Here is a 12,925-nt window from a genome sequence, read left to right on the forward strand (position 1 = left end):
TGGGTTGAAAACAAAAAAGGGAATGGGTCTCACAATGTTTGGGGCAGTGATTTTGTGTGCATGGAAAGAGAGGTAGTTTAGGTGGATACATGACAATGGACAGATTTGGGTCTCATAAGGTTTGGGTCAGTAGTGTTTGGTGCATATAAAGAGAGGGAGTTTGGGTGGGTATAGAACAAGGGAGGGATTTGGGTCTCACATTGTATAGTGTAATAATGGTTGATGCATGAAAATAGAGGGTATTTGGATGGGTATATGAGAAGGATGTATTTGGGTCTCACAAGGTTTGGGGCAGTAATTGTGGGTGCATGGAATAAAAGGAGTTTGGGTGGCTAGAAGAAGAAGGAGGGATTTGAGTCTCACAAAAATGTTGGTAGAAATGAGAGGTATATGGCAAGAGAGGCAGTTTGGGTGGCTAATGAAAGGGAGGTATTGAGTCTCATATAAGTTGGGGGATTAATGGTGGGTATATTGCAAGAGAGGGTAGATGACAAGGGAGGGTATGATTCTCATATACTTTGGGCACAGAAATTTTGTGTATATGGCAAGAGAGGCAGCTTAGATCGATAGAAGACAAGCAGAGGATTTAGGTCTCACAAGGCTTAGGCAGTAAAGGCGGGTATATGACAAGACAGGAAGTTTGGGTGGGTAGAAGACAGAGGGAGATTAAGACCCATATACTTTGGGGGAATTAATGGTGGGCATATGGCAAGACAGGTTAGATGACAAGGGAGTTATTTGGATCTCACAAGGCTTAGGCACTAATGGTGGGTATATGACAAGAAAGGGAGTTTTGGGTGGGTTGAAGATGAGGGAAGGATTTGGGACTCACAAGGTTTGGGGCATTAATGGTGGATGCATGGAAAGAGAGGAGTTTGGGTAGGAAAATAACAAGCGACAAATTTGGGTCTCACAAGGAATGGGGCAGTAGTGTTGGGTACATGGAAAGAGAGGGAGTTTGTGTTTGTAGAAGACAAGGGAGGGATTTGGGTCTCACAAGGGTTGGGGCAGTTATGGTTGGTGCATGGAAAGAGAAGGAGTTTGGGTAGGTATATAACAAAGGACAGACTTGGGTCTCATAAAGTTTGGGGCAGTAGTTGTGCATTCATGAAAACAGAGGGAGTTTGGGTAGGTAGAAGACAAGGGAGTGATTTGTGTCTCACAAGTTTTGCAGTCATAGTGGTGAATGCATGGAAAGAGAGGGAGATTGGATAGGAAGAAAACAAGGGAGGGATTTGGGTCTCACAAGGTTTGTGGTCGTAGTGGTGGGTCATGGAAAAAGAGGGAATTTGGTTAGGTACATGACAAGTGATGGATTTGGGTCTTACAAGGCTAGGGTCATAAATGGTGAGTGTATGGGAAGAGAGGCAGTTTGGGTAGGTAATGACAAGCACGGGACTGAGTCTTATATACATGGAGGACATTAATGGTGGGTATGTAGCAATAGAGATTAGATGACTAGAAAGGGTATGATTCTCATATACTCTGGGTACAGAAATAGTGAGTATATTGCAAGAGAGGCAGCTTGCTTGGTTAAGTGATGAGAGGAGAATTTGGGTCTCACAAGGTATAGGCAGTAATGGCGGGTGTATGGCAAGAGAGGGAGTTTGGGTGGTTAGAAGTCAAGAGGGAGACTGAGTCCCATATACTATGGGGAGATTCATGGTGGATATATGACAAGATAGGTTTGGGTGGGTAAATGACAAGGGAAGGATTTGATTCTCAAACACTCAGGGGGCAAAAATTGTGAGTATATGGCAAGAGAGGAGTTTGAGTTATTATATGACAAGTGTGGGATTAGGGTCTCAGAAAGTTAGGGTCAGAAATGATAAGTATATAGCAACAGAGGGAATTTTGCTGGGCAAATGACAATGGGGGGCTTTGGGTCCTACACTTTGGGGGCAGAGATGGTGAGTATGTAGCAAGAGAAAGAGTTTGGATGGGTATATGACAAGGAAGGGATTAGGGCCTCACAAGGTTGGTGGCAAATGATGTGTATATGCCAAGAGAGGGAGTTTGGGTAGCTGTATGACCAGGGGGGATTTGGTTCTCTCTAGGTTTGGGGCAGAAATGATTGATATATTTCAAGAGAAATACTTAGGATGGGCATATGACAAGAGAGGGGGATTTGTTTGGCCTATGAAAACTGATATGTTTGAGTATCACTTGTTTGGGGGCAGAAATGGTGGGCTTATCACAAGACAGAGAATTGTGTGGTTATATGACAAAAGAAGGATTTTCAGTGTGCATTTATCAAGAGAAGGATTTGGGTCATAGCAGGATGGGGTAAAAATGGTGGGTGTATGGCTAGTGAGGGAGTATGGGTGAGTATATGATATGCGACAGATTGTGCTTCACAATGTTTGGGGGCAGAAATGGTGGGCATATTATAAGAGAGGGAGTTAGTGTTGATATATGGTAAGGGAGGAATGGAGGTATTGGAAGAATGGGGTCAGTAATGGTGGGTATATGGCAAGAGAGGGAGTTCAGTTGGGTGAATGACAAAGAAGGGATTACTGTCTTACAAGGTTTTAGGGGAGAAATGCTGGCCATAAGGCAAGAAAGGGATTTCAGTTGGGTAAATGACTACGGAGGGATTTGAGTCTTTCAAGGTTTTAGTGAACAAATATTGGCTATATGGCAAGAAAGAGCATTCAGCTGGTTGAAAAGCAAGGGAGAGATTTGTGTCTTACAAGGTTTTAGGGAAGAAATGTTTGCTATATGGCAAGAGAGGGAGTTCAGTTGGGTGAATTAGATGGGAGAGATTTGTGTCAGATAAGCAACTTTCGTGAGTATACTATAAAGATGGACTTTGATTGGGTGTATGTTATGAAACACACCTTGGTCTCAAATATTTGAGACCTAGAAAATTGACTTAGGTTGGTGTATGACAAAGAAGGCTCTTTGGGGATGAATATGGAAAAGCTGATATTTTGTATAATATGGAAATAGCATCCAGACAAGGAATTTTATTTGATATATGAAAAAGAAAAGAATTTGACAAAGAATACGACAAAGAAGGGACTTTGATTTCCACAGATTTGAGGGTCATACCACAAATGCACTATAAGACACATAGAAGTAATGTATGGAGCATTGAATCTAAATTGCTACTCTTACCTTATCACATAGAGAAGAATCAAGAAGACTGTGCTCCACCATCTTTGTATTTTTCAAGAGCAGGTCAAAACTTAACAGTATGAAATATCTCAACCTATCTGAGGGGATGTGTGTGAGTGACAGTTATCCCCACAAATAGAAGATACATTTCCTTTTAGACAACTGTTTTTGAGTTTTGGTTTTCTACCTCACCATACAATGTAAGTAAGGAAAGCTCCACAGGAGCACCCCACACTCAGTATACTAGAATATACTAATCACATCTCAGAGAAAGCAATGCTACTTGAAAGTGACAGGTTTAACCTTGGTTATCCTTTATAAGAAATTTGGGGTTTAGTAGGACTTTCAGAGTGGACACCTTCCATAACAGGCCTAGCAGTAATGAGGATATATTAATGAGACACTTGTGTAGCTTGAACTATCAGAGTAGTAAAATAATAAACTTCAACATAATGAGTATTTCCACAGAAATCTCATGACAGGTAAAGCAATGCTCTCTAGACAGAAGAAAACCTTGTCACCTTAAAGAAATTTCACACAATTCTTACTATCAAAACACCTTGCCAGATAAGATTAAAGATTAGACAATGAGGGGTAAGCGGAGGGAGGGTAGATGCCACCTCTTGACCACAACGGCTTATATATCAACATTCCTGGCCCTCTACCTAAACTTTAATCTCAGTTCAGGACTTCAAGATGCAAGTTAGAGACTTTAAAGTGTCTCTGGATTTCTTTATAACTAGTTAATTGGGTGCTTGTCCAAAATATAAGGAAATTAATTCATGATCATGGCAAGATTCAGGCAGGCATGGCACTGGGCCAGTTGTTGAGTGTTTACATACTGATCCATCAGTAGTGGGTAGAGAGAGAGACGGGGCCTGATTTTGGAATGCAAACCTCAAAACCCACCCTCAGTGACATATATTATTCATAAAGGCCATATCTACTCCAACAAGATCACACTTCCTAATCTTTCCCCAGCAGTTGCATTCCTTGGTGACTAAGTATTCAAGTACATGAGAGTTTGGTTTTCATTTACATTAACTGTGAAAAATTCTTCAGTGTGTTGGGGGTTACTCACTAGTCTAAATTGAGGGATTTGATCTAGAAAGTCTGTTTACAGAGTATGGGGGATTAATCATCTAAAAGTGTCTTGTCAACGGATGCATGTAGGATGGTTTCTGTTGGGAGGATAGATGTTAGGTACAGACACCACGATGTGCTAGCACAAGGCCGGTTAGAAAGATACAAGTCTGCAGAGTCCTAGACCTATTTACCACAAAAAGCTAGTCACCACACTAGGCATGGCACTGGATGTGAGACCAATTTAGATATGTAAGAATTGTTGAAAAACAAGTATCAGATAGGGTGTACTCACCAGGCTAAACCAGTAGGAGATCATAGGATGTCTGTTTATGTAGTGTATAAGTTTTTGTGCTACAAGGTACCCTGAGGGTACATGTGGGTATATTAGTGAGTGTAGGGTATGTCCCGGTTAGAGCAAAAATGTAGGCTGTATCAAAGAATGAAATTCTGGGACTAGGATATGGCCTAGGATTTTGGACTCTGTTCAAGACTTGAAAAATCCTGCAAGACAAACAGTCCAGAAATCTATGAGGCACTGCCTGAGGCACAGAAGTTTGATCCTCCAGGATTTGAAAATGGAAGTATTGGCTTGTGTGCAGGGTGTGCAAAAGTATAGTCTCTGGAGAAGATCGTGGGAAATGTGTGTACGAAGAGACTTGTTGAATCAAAACCTAGTTCTATGGCTGTGAATTGAGCCATTCCTGCGTGGAATTTAAATGTTAGCTATAGCATATGGATAGGTGATAAGACTAGATGAGGTTGTGGTATTTTGGACCCTAATGAAGCCTAGAGGACTGTACTGTGGATTGTAGGTTGCCAGACTAGACTTGAGTACTGGGATAGATTCAGCCATTGAGATGTGGAAAAACATGTAACTTTGGGGATATTCAACAGCTTAACCCTGGAGAGGACATGGGAATCTAAGTTTGGAGTTGGATTACATAGACAGCATATAGGATTCTGTGGGTAATTGTTGTAATGGGGTAGATACTGCCTAGAGTGTAAGAGGGCATGATGGGACTAGGCTGGAACCAAGGGCTTGGGACCCTGCTAGAGAGCAGATGTGACGACAAGTGAGAACAAGCACAATTCCAGGGATGCCACTGGATGTTCCATACAGTCTGCACTCCACTGGATTTGGAAAACAGTTATCATTGCAGAAGCCTGCTTACCTCTCTAGACTCTGGAGGAGGATTTGATCAGGCTGGTCATGGAGAGGGTGATTGAGGGAGGGGTGATATTTTTGGGAATCTACATGTTGTTTCCAGTATAAGAGGAGTTGATGGGATGAGGAATCATAGAGGCTGCTAGTGTAGTTGTTTGGGGAAGGCCTGGCCATTGGCTATGGAACCTGTGCGAGATTCAACCCTCTATGTAAAATAACATATTGAGAGGATGGCTCTACTCAACATGTTATACTATGAAGAAAACCATGGAAAGTCTGAGAAAGGATTAATGTACTATAATCTATACAAAGTGCCTGTGGGTGGATTCCAGTAGGGCAAGTTCTAGCAGGAAGCCTAGATGTTCTCAACAGTACAGGAGGATTTCAGAGACTAGACAAAGACAAGGGATTTGGAACCCTACAGATTAGCCTTAACTACTGCAAGGGACAAGCAGCCAGACTAGCCAGGGGTAATGGCTATTGAACTCTGGATAGAACCAGATGAATGTACAAAACAAGTATCATTTTAGCAACCATGTACCAAGCTAGGTCGTGGAGAAGAATACAAGATGTATGGAGATGGAATGGCAAGATAGAGGTTACAGAAAGGGTCCTGTGGGTGGTTGCAGGTCCAAACAAAATTTTTCACAGACCTTGAGAGAACAATAATCAACTTTATATGGAAAAACAAAAAACCCAGGATAGCCAAAACAATCCTATACAATAAAAGTACTTCCAGAGGCATTACCATCCCTGACTTCCAACTCTATTATTGAGCTACAGTAATGAAAACTGCTTGGTATTGGTACAAAAACAGAGATGTTGACCAATGGAATCAAATAGAAGACCCAGATATTAACCCACAAACCTATGAACACCCAATTTTCGACAAAGGAGATAAAATTATACAATGGAAGAAAGAAAGCATCTTTAACAAATGGTGCTGGCATAACTGGATGTCAACCTGTAGAAGAATAAAAGTAGATCCATTTTTATCACCATGCACAAAACTCAAATCCAAATTGATTAAAGACCTCAATATTAATCTGACCACACTGAACCTGAAAGAAGAGAAAGTGGGAAGTAGTCTACAACATGTGGTCACAGGAGACCTCTCCCTATGTAGAACCCCAGTAGCACAGACAATAAAAGCAACAATGAATAAATGGGACCTCCTGAAACTGAGAAGCTTCTGTAAAGCAAAGAACACTGTCATTAAGACAAAAAGGCTACCTTCTGACTGGGAGAAGGTCTTCAGCAACCCCGCATCAGACAAAGGTTTGATCTCCAAAATACACAAAGAACTCAGAAAACTAGACTTTAAAATGCTAATTAACCCAATTTAAAAAATGGGGCACTGAACTGAACAGAGAATTCTCAACAGAAGTAGTTCAAATGGCCAAAAGACACTTAAGGTCATGCTCAACCTCCTTAGTGATCAGGAAATGCAAATCAAAACAACTCTGAGATACCATCTTACACCTGTCAGAATGGCTAAAATGAAAACCACCAATGATAGCCTATGCTGGAGAGAATGTAGAGTGAGGGGAACACTCATCCATTGTTGGTGGGAATGCAAACTTGCACAGTCACTGTGGAAATCAGTGTGGCGGCTTCTCAGGAAACTGAGAGTCAACCTACCTCAGGACCCAGCAATTCCACTCTTGGAAATATATCCAAGAGATGCCCTAACATACTACAAAAACTATGTTCAACTATGTTCATAGCAGCACTATTTGTAATAGTCAGAACCTGGAAACACCCTAGGTGCCCCTCAATAGAAGAATGGATAAAGATGGTGTGGCACACATACACTTTAGAGTTCCACTCAGAGGTAAAAAACAATGACATCTTGAATTTTGCATGCAAATGGATGGAAATAGAAAACACTTTACTGAGTGAGGTAACCCAGACCCAAAAAGAGGAATATGGTATATACTCACTCATCAGTGAATTCTAGCCATAAATAAAGGACATTGGGCCTTAATTTGTGATCCTAGAGAAGCTAAATAAGAATATGAACCTAAAGAAAAACATATAGTTATCCTTCTGGATATTGGAAGTTGACAAAATTGCCAGGCAGGGGTTGAGAGCACGGGGGTGGAGGTGAGGTGGGGATAAGGGGAGATGGGGGGAGAGAAGGGAGAAGGGGAGGACGGAGAGAGCTTGAGGGAATGGGATGGTTGCGGTGAAGGAGGGGTGGATGTGGGAGCAGGGAAGTATATATCTTATTAAAGGAGCCATTTTAGCATTTGCAAGAGTCTTGACTCTAGAGGGGTTCCCAGGTGTCCAAGGACATGTCCGCAGCTTGTTCCTCGAGCAGCAGAGGAAAGGGTGCCTGAACTGGCCTTGTCCTATAGCCACACTAATGAATATCTTGCATATTACCATAGAACCTTCATCTGGTGATGGATGGAGATAGAGACAGAGACCCACATTGGAGCACTGGACTGAGCTCCCAAGGTCCAAATGAGGAGCAGAAGGAGGGAGAACATGAGAAAGGATGTCAGGACCGCAAGGGGTGCTTTCACCCACTGAGATGGTGGTACTGATCTAATGGGAGATCACCAAGGCCAGTTGGAATGGGACTGATGGAGCATGTGATCAAACCAGACTCTCTGAATGTGGCTGACAGTGGAGGCTGACTGAGAAGCCAAGGACAATGGCGCTGGGCTTTGATTCTACTGCATGGACAGGCTTTGTGGGAGTCTTGTCTGTTTGGATGCTCACCTTCCTGAACCTGGAGGGAACGGGGAGGACCTTGAACTTCCCATAGGGTAGGGAACCCTGACTGCTCCCTGGAGAAGGAGGGAGAGGAGGAGTGGGGGGAGGGAAGGGGAGGGAAGTGGGAGAAGTGGAGGAGTGGAAATTTTTAATAAAAATTAATTAATTAATTAATGAAAACATGTATTTTATATGGTCATATGTATTTATATGTAAGATTTATCTTAACGTTTAGAGAAGTAATCTAAGTTTTTAAGAAAATATTTCACACCAAAGTCACTGAACACAGTTTGCTGTACTTCAATGATTATTTGCAAATTATTTCACACTAGTTTTCTGTTAAAAATGTTTATAAGTTAAACTTAACTCATACTTATTCTTGAACTGTAAGTCCATGGTATCAAGAAACATGAAAACAAATCACTGTCATAAACAAATGTATTTTATGTCAACTGGTTATTAATTTAAATTAGTTTTGAAGTAATTAGAGATGGTTTGTTTGGAGGAAAGTGGCATCATCCAGTAGCATTTCACAAAGCATCCTGAATGTAGTATTGAATACTAAATCACAAGTAGGGGGGACTGATTACATTTCAGGACATCTCTTCTAATTCAGTTAAGAAATAATGGTTGCTAATACCTAAGTAATGATGATCAATGGTACTGAGAAAAGTCACAAGTATATCATCTTAAACCCTGAGAAACTTTATATTTAAATAAGTTATCTTTGAATAAGTTAGAGAAGGTAGAATATGTATTTTTTAAATTTGGACATACAAAATTTGAGATAGCTATGCATTTCAAGTGAATACAATTAGTGTACCTAATTTGTATGCCATTTTAAAGACTTATTTGTGCAGTTTTGAATAAAATAAAAAATAAATTGGAAATAAAGGGTGAAAATGAAGTATAAAGGAGATTTTCAAAAAGAAAGAACAGCTCTTCAAGAAAATTATACAGATGAAAGAAACTCATAAGAAAGAACCTAGAATGGAAGAATATTCTAGAAGCCAAAGGGGGGAAAAACAGTTTTCAATAAGAGCCAAAACCAATCAGTGCTATAGAGTGGGAAGGCATGGCAAACGGTGATTTGGGTCTCAATAAAGCTGAATTTAGGTTCAAGGATGTAGAATGGGTGACATAATCTCATTTGTTTGATAGACATAATATCAAATATAGAAGCTCTAAAAGACCTTTAGCAGGTAGCTCATAAGAAGATACATTTGATAATGAAGAAGCATCAATGAAGTAATACCTGATTTATTCCCATTGAATACATTACACTTAAGAATAAATATTAATGGCTGGATGGTGGTGGCACATGCCTTTCATCTCAGCATCCAGAAGGGAGAGACAGGTGAATCTCTGTGAGTTTGAAGCTAGTGTGATCTACAAAGTGAATTCTAGGACAGCTGGGGTTGTTTCACAGAGAAACCCTGGTCTTGTAAAACCAACAATCACAACAAATGGATAAATTAATCCGGAGTTCTGATGTCTCACCTAGTAAAGTATTTGTCACTGAAGCATGAGTACCTGAGTTTGAACCTTCAGCACCTATGAAAGACATGGCAGTGTATGCCTATAATCCGAGTTAGGGAGATGAAGAGACTTCAGAGTCCCTGCACCTTGCAAACCAATTCCAGTTTGGGTGGATTTATTTTCAGCAGTGATGGATGAAGGAATCATGTATCTACTTCAAGCTCGCTACACACAAACACACACACATACTCTCTCTCTCTCTCTCTCTCTCTCTCTCTCTCTCACACACACACACACACACACACACACACACACACATATGCACAAACACACTCACAAAGAGAGAATAATCTAACCAAAAGCAAATGTCTAAACTTATAGAAAAAAAGTATCAAACCAAACAATAAAAATGTGTCATAGAGTCATTCCTCAACAAGGCATTTGCTGTTTTGGCAACTGATTTGTTAACATTGCGGGGGTTGAGTATCCATTATTGTTGCATATTAGAGCTTGCAAGTTGGACACTGCAAATGTTCATTCAAATTACTCACTTTTCATTCCTCTGGCTCTGATGGAGTGTAGCAAAACCCAGGGTTTATAGACTGAAAAATGTTAAGATCCCAGCTTCTCTGAATGCCAGTTGCATTACCCATACACAAAACAGCAAGTCTATTATAGCCTATTTTCTCATTTGTAAAGAAGGGTAGAAATAATAATCCTTTTATGGAATCACAGGAAAGAATAAATGAAATAATGAATACATTGCTTTATATAATAGTTTTCAGTCTTTAGACACTGCTAAAATCACAACAAGAGAGATTCTTAAATTACCATCTCCTAAATTTGCAGTTTAGTAGGTCTACAATAGAACATGAGGATTTCCAATATAAAAAGATACTGGAAGATGCTGCAAATATAAATTGCATATGCTTTAGAAACCACAATTTTAGGACACTAGAGGTATACCACCACCACTACCACGACCACCACCACCAGCAGCAGCAGCAGCAACAACAACAACAACAATGATAATAATAATAATAATAAACTGTAAAAGCAAATATTCATGTGTCTTAGATGGGGACAACAACACACCACACACATCCTAAGAGGTGTTGTCCTTATCACAGTATTATGGCTTATCACGCAATAGATTTTTTTCATTTTTTTACATCAATATAACATCGCTGTGCCTGCAACTCCTTACTCAATTGTCTGACCCCTGAACTTTCTTTCATGCTTGCAATTCTGTTACAGTACACATTTATGCATAAATACCTTTAATTTATCTTTGACATAACTACTGTGAAAATATTATTTATTCCTAAATGTCCTCTTTGAAGCATCCTGGAATGGACTTCTTTATCATTTCTAGCTCTGATTATGGAATCCTTGCCAATAAGAGTGTCTTTGAACCATAACCTCTATTGATGTGTGTATCATTGTACTGACAGTATTTTCTTCCTTCTCAGCCTCTACTATAACAAATCAAGTTCATGGCTCATGGGGCTTGTAAAACATCCACTAAAGACTGAGTACAATAACAATTGATGACATATGTGTAAGTACATATTGATCAAATTAGAGATGATTTTTTCAAGCACTTCTTTTATTCTTTTTCTTTTTTGGTATTTTGAGACAGGGTTTTTCTGTGTAACAAACAGCCTTGGCTGTCCTGTACCTAACTCTGTAGACCAGACTGGCCATGAATAGACAGAGGTCTGCCTTCCTCTACCTTCCTGAGTGCTGGGATTAAAGGTGTGTGCACCACCGCCCTGCACACTAACACTTCTACCAGTAGTATTCTGGGATAATTTTTAAGAAAAAAAAAAGGTAAATAATAAAAGACAAACATTCATTTGAACTAGATGCCTCATAATGCTATTTTGAGATTTTTAAAACAGTGAAATTCAAAATTGTATTAACATTTGAAACATATAAATGTTTTTTTTTTTTTACTTGCTTCATTGCCTACAAAATCTGCTTGCAAAAGTGTAAATCAAAAGTAAATCTAGTTAGGCAATGAAAGTCAGATTAAGTACACTTGTGTATCTAGTCTAAAACTGTATGTATCTAGCAGAAAAGTGAAAAAGATCAGTTTCAGTTTAGGCTTTGTATTAAGTAACAATTATATTTTTAGGATACATAATCTCAATCTGTAGCACAGACAACCCAGAAACTTCTAGTCATCCTTTGACGTCTGCCACCCAAATGCTATGGAATGTCAGTCATGGGATTTTCTGTTCCATAGTCTACCGTATAAGCATACATATGTTTGTGTATACACACACACACACACACACACACACACACACACCACACACAAACCCCTTTCTCTGGCCAAGAACAAGCAATATATTGCTAGACAAAGGGATAAATAAAAAAATAGAAAACTGTTGCATGTCTTTTGATGACTAAAGGCATTTAAGCAGAGGCTGAATGTTGAATTAGCGAGACCATAACATGAACACTCAATACATGCATTAGAAATTATAGAAAATAAGAATAATCTGCATTTTGTGAGCTAGTAAGAAGACAGAAGATCACTAGGTGATTCCAACTCCCTTTCCCTTTCTCTCAAGTTCTTTCTCAACTTATATTATGAAGTCATCCCTCAGACAGAATATGCTCTACTTTCCTGTAGCATTACAAATAATTTTGCATAGTCTTTAAGATTTATATAAGCAAAAATGCCCAATAAAGAGTCTTTATCATCTATTCAGTAATATATTTATGAAATTCATAAACATCCTTTGAAGTTTTTAATTTATCTAAAAATGATTCCTGTTCATGTTGGCATATTTGTGTGTAGTATGTATACACATTAATAGGTTTTATGGAGACCATAAGTGTCAGATGCCCTAGAACTGGAGTTACAATTTGTTCTGAGTTACAATTTCTCTGTGTGAGTACTGGACACTGAACTTGAACCCTCTATAAGAACCGTATGTACTCATAACCTTTGAGTTATCTCTCTTGCAAAGTTCTTAATTTTACTATAGCTCAGTTTATTAGTGTTTTATATGTAGCACTTATTGTATGATAATTATGCTATCTCTACCTGTATGTGATTGTGGGCCTGATTAGACACAACATCCCAGATATAATGACTTATACAACTATATCTTTCTCTCTCCTCCCTCCTTTCCCCAATCCTCTGCAGTAATTTCTCAGCATGATACTGTGACCAAGAAAACTAATCAGAGATTGTTTGTTCAGTTTATAAATTGTCTTTTCTTTGTTTTGGGAGTCTATCTCATGAACACTGCATAAATTTTTGTAGATAGAATCTGATAAAGATGCTGAGCGACTGTTAATTGTTAATGGCATTGAAACTGCTTGAACACACTG

The 12,925-nt window shown here is 39.4% G+C and overlaps 1 protein-coding gene across 8 annotated transcripts in view; it reads right to left on the reverse strand.

Moving 5' to 3' along the window:
- Window positions 1–12,925, reverse strand: part of Dmd (dystrophin) — a 2,257,783-nt gene that overhangs the window by 1,980,794 nt on the left and 264,064 nt on the right. The gene's annotated exons all lie outside the window — the stretch shown is intronic.

This window comes from Myodes glareolus, chromosome X (assembly GCF_982192425.1).
Source record: "Myodes glareolus chromosome X, mMyoGla1.1, whole genome shotgun sequence".
NCBI classification, from domain to species: Eukaryota; Metazoa; Chordata; class Mammalia; order Rodentia; family Cricetidae; genus Myodes; species Myodes glareolus.